This window comes from Periplaneta americana, chromosome 5 (genome assembly GCF_040183065.1).
Source record: "Periplaneta americana isolate PAMFEO1 chromosome 5, P.americana_PAMFEO1_priV1, whole genome shotgun sequence".
In the NCBI taxonomy this organism is placed as follows: Eukaryota; Metazoa; Arthropoda; class Insecta; order Blattodea; family Blattidae; genus Periplaneta; species Periplaneta americana.
Window position 1 is genome coordinate 89277196 of NC_091121.1, and position 12544 is coordinate 89289739.

The window sequence follows — 12544 nt, forward strand, 5'->3', positions numbered from 1 at the left end:
TGTTAGTATAATTAGAAGGTGATGGAGAGCACGAATACAGAGATGTGGTGGCGAGCCATTACTAAATAAGAGCTGTGGAAATAAATAATATATTATCATATCATATAGAGCATTATTGCGTTAAAAAGTCGACTGAAAAATTGTAACATAGATCGTTATTCGGGCCAACGCTTCAGTTTTTTTAGGATGTGTCCATGTAATTTTTTCACAACTCTATGCACATTGGTATAGTAATCTCTAAATAATGGGCCTTAAACTTGTATCCTTATTGACTAGTAATTCACGACTTTAGCGAAAATTGGCTATAGCTATCTTCAGATGAACAAAATGAGAAAAGGTGAGAAGTGTATAATGCTACTTTGGGTCCTCATAGACGACTAAATTCGCTTGCCGCTTCATTAAAAATGAAGCTCACTGAAATTATAAATATTGGTCATCTATGGACCGATGTCAGCGAGAGTTTTATTTTTAATTCTCCCTCTCCCAATGCGATCGGGAACGGAATATACTGACATGCCAGTCTTTCAAAGAAGATTATTTAATCGCTCTTCCGAATATGCAACAATGAATGGATAATGGAACACATGCAATGTTCAGGTTTATCTAAATATTCAAATTTTGAATTTAATTGGTGTTTTTTGCCAGGTTTACTTGGCAGCAGGTGACCTGAATATGTAATGAAAATTTCTGCTTCACATTTTCTGCTGTAATTACCTAGCACGTGCATTGCCTCTCTGTGTGTAATAACCAAACCGCACTCACCTCTTTTTGTCAAAGGTTTAATTTACGCTGGAGTATCAAAAAATGGAGCAGGGGTGGACAATATGATATACTGACGTATTTGCTTTCTATTGATGTACGTTAACTTCGGATAAAGTGCGATATCCCGCTTTTATACTTGAAAATGCTTAATGTTAAATTGATTATTCTTTTCTGTCTTATTCCGTTCTATTTCAATGCTATGCATTGCATTCAGTTAGTTCAAACCTCGTTCTGTTCTCCGCGATTGTTTTCTTATAGTTTAAACTGTCTTGAACCTTTGTAGGACTATTATATTCAAATATATTTAATTCAGTTCTATGTTTTATGCATTATTCCATTCTCTTGAGTTTTCTTTTATATTGCTATACTAGCCGTACCCGTTCGCTCCGCTGCACCCGTTAGAAATAAATGTAAAGTAATTACATAATTAAAATAGGACATTTGATCCAGGGAACATTCGTGTTTGATAGAAGGATAAATCGTTTAATATGTTACTTAATTTAAATTGCATCCAAATAATTAAAATGCGATCATTTTGATCCAGAGACACTCATTTGGTGCAATGACAATTCCTTCAACATGTTTCTTAATTTTTATTACATACAACCATAGCTTAATGAAGATTGACATCATTTAGATTTAATGTGTATATTTTATTTTACTTGTTATAGGTTTCCATTGAATTATGGTAATAACTTAATTTTAACCCTTGTTTTCTGCGTATTCAGTAAATGGCGCTTGGCCCACTATGGTTCTGAACCCTTCAAATAACTTAAATTATATTAAATATAATATTACATATTATATTATATATTATATATTTGTATTATATTATATTATATTATATTATATTATATTATATTATATTATATTATATTATATTATATTATATTATATTATATTATATTATATTATATTATATTATATTATATTATATTATATCAGAAGTTACTGTAATAACATTATAGCATTATGTCCATCTAGAGAAAATACACTTTCCAATGGTGAATTAATAATTAATTATACAAATCGGTTAATTTAGCTTCCGATATTACTTCATACATACACAGAAACATTCTCTGTAGGCTATCTTTCATAGCTTTCGATTGTTGCTGTCCAAGGCCCCTTATAGACGAAGTCATTTGTTTTTTAATTCATTACACGGCCTTAGATGGCAGTTATTTTAATTTTAAAACTCATTTATCTCATTAAATATCAGTCCTATCAAAATGTTTCAAGGAATAAAACTTATCGCACATTATTTTTAAAGATTTGTTTTGTTAAACATTTTTCACAAAAATCAATAATAAGCGAGATATTTCGATTTATTTAATTCAGGCCCCCTTATAACCCCCCTTTTAAATAACGTATTTTGAATGCCATATAGCCTAAAATCTAAGTTACAACGAACTTAATTTATATTCTAATTTTCATCGAAATCCGTTCAGCCATTATCGCGTGAAAAGGTAACAAATATACAGACAGACTGACATGCAAACAAAAATTTCAAAAAAGCGATTTTCGGTTTCAGGGTGGTTAATTATATATGTTAGGACCAATTATTTTTGGAAAATCGAAAATTACCAGAAAAATTTCGGCTACAGATTTATTATTAGTATAGATTTTTGTCACTTATTTACTGTTACGATGTACCTATCATACACCGTAACCGAGCTAGAGATATCAAGAAATAATTGTCTACTTTATTTGAGTAATTTCTTTTTTTAATTCTAATTCTTTGTTAATTTTATTGCTGTTGTTTAGTCAAGTTTTAGTTAAGTTACTGGTAGCATATTTTTCGTGTTACTACAAACTCTTGATTACGTTTGTATAAGAGGAACAACTTCTTTATCAGGAGTGTATTTAGATCAAATTAATGACTTCTATCTAACATATTTTTATGAAACTTTGAACATGAGTTAAAGATAGGACATTTCTTTCTCAAAGCCAAGTGACTTACGAAACACAGTTCCTCTTTCGAGGGATTTTATTAATATTGACACTACCTTCATGAAAATATTTACGCTGCTTCTACGAAATTTTACTTTACAATTTAAACAAACCTAGTGTTTCAGTAAAAACTTGTATTAGTTCTTATTCAGCTGTTTTTCCAGAACTTCCGAAAAACATATTTATTTTTTCTGTTTGGTAACTTTGAAACTAGCAATATTGCAGTCCTATAATCTATTTTTTTTTCTCTGTACGTAATCACATAATTAATATAAAATGCCACTTTTTGTTTCGCAGTATTTCAAATAATTCTATACGTGTTCTAACAGGTTTATCGCTTTTACCGCTGCGCGATATAATCTCGCCTCAAAGAAATTAATAATTCGGTTTTATATGAATAAATGACAAGCAGGAATTAATAAATAATGAGACAGAACTTGCAATGTTTGTAGATATATGTAAAATTATTGAATTAATAGTATATTTACTTCAATTGACAATCTTGACAATCTTGTAAAGAATGGCATATATCTTACAAACCCGCAGGTTACCGCATCTAGAACACTTAGGGTGCTATTCATAGACATTTCGTTAGCCCGGGCTACGAGCGGGCTAAACAGGATTCATATCATATCATATCGCTGACACTGGTTTATGAATACGAAAAACGTTAGTTCGCTGATCATCCATAGAAAGCCGCGCTAAGAATATTTATGAATACGGCCCAAAGTGTTTTAAAGTTAGAGGGTTGTTAAAATATATTTTAAAAAAACTTTCGTCGATCCGTTCCGATCCTTTCTTTTTAAAAGTCTGTATCAATATTCATAATAAGAACAACATTATTATCTTTTCTTCAAAGATTGTCAGTCATCAGCATACAGAGACGAGTTTCTGTTTTCCATCCGTTACTATGTTAAACATGCTACATATCTTATGCTTAAACTGACACTAGAAATATATAAGATTTAGTCCTTCTCATTGTCGAACTACATCCCCTTGTTTCTTTCACACCGAATAACTGTCTCTCACTACATGCAAGGTCAGCTGCCTACAGGTCCAATTTTAGGACAAAATGTTGCTGATATATCACTGTTTATTATGGTTTTGATTGCAGACTACGAAGTTTGAGAATGTTTAAAATAACTTACTATTTCATCAACAAAATTCACTTTCACGAGGGTGACCAAAGTTCATTTTGTGCCGCTAGATTCACGTTTCGATCTACTGTGCACTAGTTCCACATACGCAGACCTGCAGGAATACAACTTGAGTGAAAGTGCCATACCTTACTTCAGATATAGCCTATGCTCCTATTACGTCATGTGATGTGGAACGCTCTTTTTCTTGATACAAACGCTGTCAGAATGAGCATTCCTGGGGCCGATTACCTGCTTGTGTTTTTTCCGAGGTTTTCCCCAATCGTAAGGCAAATGTCAGGTAATCTATGGCGAATCCTCGGCCTCATCTCGCCAAATATCATTTTCCTATTATCCAATTTCATCGATGCTAAATAACCTCGTAGTTCATACAGCGTCGTTAATTATTCGTAATTCACTGCAATGCTGACTATAATGAAAAATAGGACATTGCTACAGTCTCCCTCTTGGAAGAAGCTATAAACCGAACACTCTTGAAAAGAAAATGCAATGATGTGAAGTGTATAATATAATGTAGTTATGCAAATAATTGAAAATGTAGGCGGTAATGTGTAATATAAATAATAGGCTATAGGCCTAATTACTATGTTTGTAACCATCTATGTACTGTACATAAGTTCTATGAACAAAGTAATGTTTCGCTCCAGAAAATTGTGACAATGTACAGATACGGAATTAAAATTTGGAGCTAGTCTTGATGGAATCCACCTGTAAGTAGGCAACAATTTCACACGATTGTCCACAAGTAACATGTATACAGGGGCTCTTGGTTACTGCACATGCGCAGTGTTTTGTAAGCGAAACACCGTAAGGGAGCTCCAAATTTTATTTCCGTATCTGTACATATTACTGTTCCTTTATACAGGGACATCACTTTATTTTTACCAACATTTTTAACATTAACCTGGCTATACTCAGAAACACTGTTATCCCCTTCCATTACAGAAGTTTGGTGTTACTAGTGCAATATGTGAACAAATCATTTTACTAGCTATAGGAGGAGAGACAAGTAGTGTATCCACTTATGTTACAGGGAAATACGATATTAGGATTTTCAGTTTGATCATTACTTTTACGGTATTTTATCAAAATACGGTACAGTAGTAACATTTTTTTTTTTCACAAACTCAACTCTTCACTCGGTTTTATTCATTATATATTGGCTACTTTATTCAGCATATTAGCCACCGGCTCAGTCGGTTAAGGCGCTTGCCTGCCGGTCTGAAGTTCCGTTCGGGCGCGGGTTCGATCCCCGCTTAGGCTGATTACCTGGTTGGGTTTTTTCCGAGGTTTTCCCCAACCGTAATGTGAATGCAAGGTAATCTATGGCGAATCCTCGGCCTCATCTCGCCAAAATATCATCTCGCTATCACCAATCTCATCGACGCTAAATAATCTAATAGTTGATACAGCGTCGTTAAATAACCAACTAAAATATATATAAAAAATTCAGCATATTACCGTACTTTCGGTAACTCTAATCTTCACTTCTGCTCAGTCCACACAAATAAAGTTATTCAGTCATGCTACACACCGTACCGGTGCGAAATAAGCAGGGCCAGGTGTTTATGGAGATCGCGAAAATCACGACATAATAGATATACAATAGATTTTTACTAATCTTTACGAATTAAGTGATTCTGATTAATAATATGCGGACAAAACAATCGCGACAAATCGCGAAATAGAGTTCTAATAGGGAAATATGAACACATTCGCGAATTATTATTATTGTGTCGTTTTATAGCGAATTTCATATTCTGAGTTCTTTTTTTGGACATTTTTTTCATTTGAATTTGTTGCACATTCAAGTAGGCTACATTACGTGGTATTCAAAGTGTTCTGATTCCATTAGTGAACTCAAAAAACGGAGAACTCAACATTTCACTAATAATTTGAAAGTACTAATTTCAGGGCTGCAAGTTTTTTTTTTTTTTTTTTCGTTTTAAATGTGTGTTAAATACAGTCTCAATTAAAGAAATATTATCTATTGGCCATACCGCACCTTTACCAGAATCCAATGAACCTTTAATGTTAATTATTTGGAAAGTAATATTCATACTGATTTAATACTCCTATTTCAAAATAATTGTATTTTCCAAAATTTCCATTAATATCCAACAAGAGTACAAATCAATCTCCAACAATCTCCGCCGACACCAATATTAAAAAATACAAACGATAAAATTAATCTCCATAAATACCTGCCCCTGAAAATAAGCTTCAATAATATAGGCTCTTTCTTCTATGGAAAACGCAATCATATTTCTGAAACACACTATACTCTGTACTGTTTACTTCACTGCTAGCAGACTTCGAATGCAACAGCGGCCGGTAAGTTTGCGTGGCTGACGGGAGTAAGAAATTACTGCAAGGGGTGGGAGTCAAGTACATTCAGAAACGCAGGTACAATAAAAATGCAAGTAAAAATAAAGTGATGTCCCGGTATAATTTAAATGTTATTTCTCCTGTGCAACTGCCTATATATGTTCTCTGAACGACAGTATGTTCAATAACACTGTTTATTACCAATATACTGTCATCATTAATCATCATATTATTACGCTCGGACAAATCATATCAGACTGACAGGGTTGCCTGAAGCTTGAGGTACTACCACAGTCTAATATATACACTCACGAAGCTTGAGTTGTTGAGGGTACTAGGAACAATAGACTGTGCATTGTCTGTAATAAGGCGATAGTAGCGATCCTAGTGGTTAGCAACTATCTATGGATGCATATTCCATACATATTGAGCTTCATAACTGTATATACTGTCGTACTATTGCGCATGAGCGTTTTTATGAGTTGACTGTACGTGCCTGATGCATGACGCAGCAGTAAATAAACGTAATGCTTCTCGTTTAGGGCTAGATTATGGGGCAGGGCATAGTTGCGCCCCACGGTCAGGTAAGATGCAGCAGATAAAAAGTGATCCCTGTTTTGTGGGCATAGTTGCGCCCCATTCCCATCAGGTAGAGAAAAGGGGCATGGCATAGTTGTGCCCCGATGAAATAGGTAGAGAGAAAGACATTACGGGAACTCGAGCCTCGTAATCAACCAACCTTATTGATTTCTTATTCGATTTAAAATTCTTTATCGATACTGTTAAAGTGAACACCATGAAGTTGGCAGTACTTTATTAACTGTTTTTCTTTTGTTTATGCAGTGATTATCGACAGCATACCGTATAAATCAACACCATGAAGTTAGCAGTACTTGATTAACTGACATATTCAAATGATTGAGTCGTTGGAATATGATGCCTAAGCAATCTTGACATTTTATAAGTGATTTTCACATCGTCTGTGACGCATAGTGAGGTTAATTTACCACTGTAATGCTTTTAAGTAATGTATTTATTTGATGACAATCACTTTCGTGTGTACTATGCCCATCGGGGCGCAACTATGTCATGTCCATTCTGCTACCTGATTTCTTTGGGGCGAAACTATACCATGCTTAGCGGTATGGCATAGTTGCGCCCCGCGGTCAATTGGGAGGCCTAGGCATGGCATAATTGCGCCCCGAAGAAACTAGGTAGCAGAAGGGACATGGCATAGTTGCGCCCCGAAGAAATCAGGTAGCAGAATGGACATGGCATAGTTGCGCCCCAATGGATATAGTACACACAAAAATGATTGTCATAAAATAAACAAATTACTTACAAATATTACAGTGATAGCTGCATTGAAATCAGGTAGGCCTAGCATATGATCAGTGTTACTATTTAAAATAACACTTTTTTATCGATCACACAATAAATGAACTGCATTTTTTGTTTGTACATCGATATCTTAACCCTACGGTACAGGATTTCGAAAATTGAAACTTAGAACCATTGTGAATTATTAACGCTTTACCCTTTTCACTAAACTTAACATTCATTTTAAATTAACCTTACTATACGCCACAGACGGTGTGAAAAACATTAAAATGTCAAAGACTACTAAGCCCTCATATTCCAACGGCTCACTCATTTCAATATGTCAGTTAATAAAGTATTGCCAACTTCATGGTGTACATTTTAACGGTAGGCTATTGATAATCACTGCATAAACAGTAAAAAAACAGTTAATAAAGCACTGCCAACTTCATGGTGTTCATTTTAACGGTATCGATAATTAATTTTAAATCGCATAAGAAATCAATAAGGTTGGTTGATTACGAGGCTGAAGTTCCCGTAATGTCTTTTTCTCTACCTATTTCATCGGGGAGCAACTATGCCATCCCCTTTTCTCTAACTGATGGGAACGGGGCGCAACTATGCCCACAAAATAGGGACCCTTTTTTATCTGCTGCATTTTATCTGACCGTGGGGCGCAACTATGCCCTGCCCATGCTTAGGCCTGCCAATTGACCGCGGGGCGCAACTATGCCATACCATAGATTATGGGCTAAAGTTCTAAACCTTTCGACTTTAGCCATCAATGACACTATGATATTTTTCAATTAAAACTTCAGTTTTGAAAGAAACTCTAACCCGGCCTCTTGCACGGCAAGCCGAACATTCAGTTCATTCATATACTTTCTCGTAATCTACTCCGGTCATGCTTTAAATAATTATTACTCCTATTGTTAATGATAATGAGGGCTTTTTGTTATAGTTTCATATTTTTTATTCTTTCTAGAAAATTTTCCATACCCGCACGAATTTCTTTTATGATTAGAGTCCATTCGTTTCAACATAAATTTTAGAGTTCCAGTGCGTCAAATGTGTATGATAAAATAGAACATAACATTGTAGACTGTCGAACATTCAATTTCTGATGTGAACGAAAAATGACCAATGAAACTCTTCGTATAAGCTTCTCATGAGAGTTACCAATTAACTGAACGAAAATTTATATCCATCAGGCGGGTTTCAACCTACAAATTTTGAATGAAGGGAAAGCTTGTTAATTACCGGATTATCGAGGTAACACAGCGTATAGTTACATTCTCTCACTACATGAAGTTAATGAGACTTCGACAGGGGTGTCATTCACTTCCCTTGCTAATGCGAAGGGTAGTCGTAACCTAACCCTCTCAATAATATATCGTCATCCGCTCCAATGATCTTTGAGGATTTTATGGAACTTGACAACCCATCCCTTCCTTCTACGATCTTATACCCTTTTACTACCCTCGGCAGAAGATCATCCTGCGATATATACCAAGAGAGTGGGAGGGGGGGAGAGAGAGATCCTAAGTGTCTTTGGATCAATACTCTTAAAGTGGCAATTGCTTTTATACGGTTAAATATTCATAGTGTAATTTAACGTTTACTCTAGGATGGGCAGCGGGACTGTATAATGGGCCACTCCAAACTTCTTACCCGGCTTTATTTTACTTTGAGTTGCTTCCAAATTCCGAACGCAGGCCCAAGCAGGTGCTTCCTCGACGCTCCCAATCAAACGTGACGTGAAACCGGAATTGCATCGCGACGCCATAACTGCAGAATACCTTGCTACGTCAAAAGCGAGAGTAAAATATATACAGGTGCGTAAATCACAGCACTGCAGATGCGGAAGACAGTGAAATGTCCTCCATGAGAGAGATCCAGGGGTTCATAATACTGATGTCTTCTCAACATGAGAAATAATTTATCGCAAAAGAGTCTCATGACTTGAGACTCAAGTACTAGCGTGTCTGGCTGTAAATGTAGTGTAGAGGAGTCAGGAATGATTGTCACTAGGAATGGAGAGATATTTTTTAAAAATGTTACACTGGTCAACAGCCATTTTGCACCATACATAAAACTAATAAATTCTTATTAATTTCGACGACCTCCTGAATTAAAAAATAACAATCAAAATTTTCTATGAGTTCGGGTTTTCGATATGCACAGGATAATTCATTTTACATATGCATTCTATTTTAAAAAAATCGCCGTATTTCGTGTGTAACTACTTTGTTTTACGAATGTGACGATCCATTATGTGAAAAAAATATTAGTATAAGTAGGCCACTATGTTAGAAGTACTTGTAGAAACGGAAATTATTATATTGCCCTTTTACGGGTCTATTTCTAGGAGGGAGGGGGGAGGAATCAGATTCGCGGTGTGAATTCGCTTGAGTTAACCTGATTTTACTTGAGATGTGCATCTCTTTCACTGTGAGCTTTAATGACATTACTGTAGTTTATATTTTGCAATAGACCACCTTGTCAAAACGACTTCTAGAAGCGGAAATTCTTTTATTGTCCTTTTAGGTTCCAATTGAAGGGAGAAACAAATTCGCTATATGAAACCTCTTCAGTTTACCAGGAGATTTTCGTGGTATTAGTATTCTGTGTAAGACGTATATTTCTTTAAAGTGAGCTTTAATGATGATATTCAAATTACGAATAGTTTATATGTGAGGTTTTGAAGGTTGTAGCATTGCTTCTTGAAATGCAATTAGGCTACACAAAATTTTGCTGCTTTCTGTGCGAATGGGACAGTCGCACTCGAGATAATCATTATAAAATAAAACGACAATTACTAGAGCCAGGGAAGAAAAATATTATACATCAACCCCTTGTACCTCAAAGTAAAGTAATGGTACCCCCTTCATACATTAAGTTAGGGTTAATAAAGAATTCTGTTAAAGGGATGAATCATAAAACCGAAATTTTCAAACATCTCCAGGAAAAAATTCCTGCTATTAGCGACTCGAAAATAAAAGGGATGTTTTCAGTGGATCACAAATTAGAGAAGTAATGAAGGACAGTTATTTCGAATCTTTGTTGAAAGGAAAAGAGAAAACCGCCAGGATTGCATTTAAGGAGTTTGTATTAAATTTTCTGCGTAACTGTAGAAGTGAGAGCCACAGTCTAGTATATACAGTCACGAAGTTTGAGTTCTGAGGGTGCTAGGAACAGTAAACTGTGGTGGCACTATTTCTTATTGTCTGTAATGAGGCGATATTAGCGATCCTAGTGGTGAGCACCTATTTATGGATGCATATTTACTACGTATTGAGCTTCGTGACTGTATATATTAGACTGTGTGAGAACTATGAAGAACTAGTGCAAAATTTACTGTTGGCGTATGAAACTATGGGTTATAACATGTGCCTGAAAATTCACTTCCTTCACTTCCATCTTGGCTTTGACCCCGAGAATTGTGGTGATTTCAGTGATGAGCATGGCGAGCACTTTCATCAAGAAATTTCAACTATGGAAAAAATATACCAAGGAAAGTGGAGTACCAATATGCTAGCATAGTATTGTTGAACTTTATCTCGTGATCTACCTGATGCCCAGTATGAAAGAAAATGCAGAAAAAGAAAGCTGTAATCTTCTGAACAGTGAATATTTAACCTTATTTTCATTACATAAAACAGTATTTTGAATAGATAAGAATTCAAACATTTCTCAAAAACCGTAACCAACAACTGTGTTTTATTGTCATATTCGTATTCGGGAGGCTCAAATTATATAGAAAACATGTATCACATGCCTAGCGCAAAAAAAAAGTTATAATTTGTTACGCAGTGTTATAGTTTGGTGTGTGTGTTCATCCAGTTCACTTTCTGGACGGCCTCGTAATTGCGGTCGAGTGGCCAAAATTAGTATAATCACTTCTTTTGACGTTATTAACATGGTGAAAGAAAAAAAACTTTTTTATCTGCCCCCATCAGAATGTTTGATTGTCAGTTCTTTCATCCATATTACCATTGTCTGTGCTAACAATCGTTGATTGAGTTGAGTTAATAACTTCTTAAAACTGCAAAAAGTAAAAAGTGAAGAATATTTTCGAAACTTTGTAACTTCTCGCATTATCAATTTGTCAGCAATTGAAAAATCAAGCTACATTTTAGAGAGAAAAGAACTTCTGTATAAAGTATTTATTCTTATTCTTCTTCTTTCCTTCAAGTATTAGGTCATATGGCCTGTTACGATCTCACAGTTGAATTTTCAATCCAGCGCTTCTTTGGACGACCGAGAGATCTCTTTCCGTTTGGACGATAGTGGAGCATGACTTTTGGGATTCTATCTCTACGCATGCGATGCAGATGATTTATCCCGTTGTTTCGATAATGTTTTACGTGATTAATTACTGATTCTAGTTGTAATTCTTCCATTACATCTTCACTGCGTTTGTGATCCCATTTCGTATATCCCGCTGTATATCTCATAAATTTCATTTCATTAGCTGTTATTCTGCTTTCGTCTTTCTTCCTCAATGTCCATGCCTCACTGTCGTAACAAAGTACAGGACTCGCCAAGGTCTTATATAGGCGAATTCAAGTATGACTTTGTACTAGGGAAGGTTTCACATAATGTTGTTAATTATTATTCCCATTGTTTTGGTGTATTTAGAAATTTTCTGTGAAATGTCTATTTCATCGAAAAAAGATAATGTGTATCCGAGATATGCAAAATAATTTACTCTTTCTAATATTTTTGAATCTAAACATAATTTGCTAGGCACAGAGTATTTTCTGAAGAAGGCCATAATTTTAGTATAAAGTATTTAACGAGAACTAACGTCTAAATAGTGATTAATGACGATGAATTTGCGTAGTTTACATACCTGTAAACACTTTATGAATACCGTAGTTTCCCCTAACTGTGGTCCACATTTGTCACATTTGTCTTTGTATATTGAATACTATTCATCCAGATTAAGTGAAATTTTGGCTTCGGACACTTGTAAGTGAATATTAAATCAATATTGACATATGTGTTTGAAATTATTCAATTAC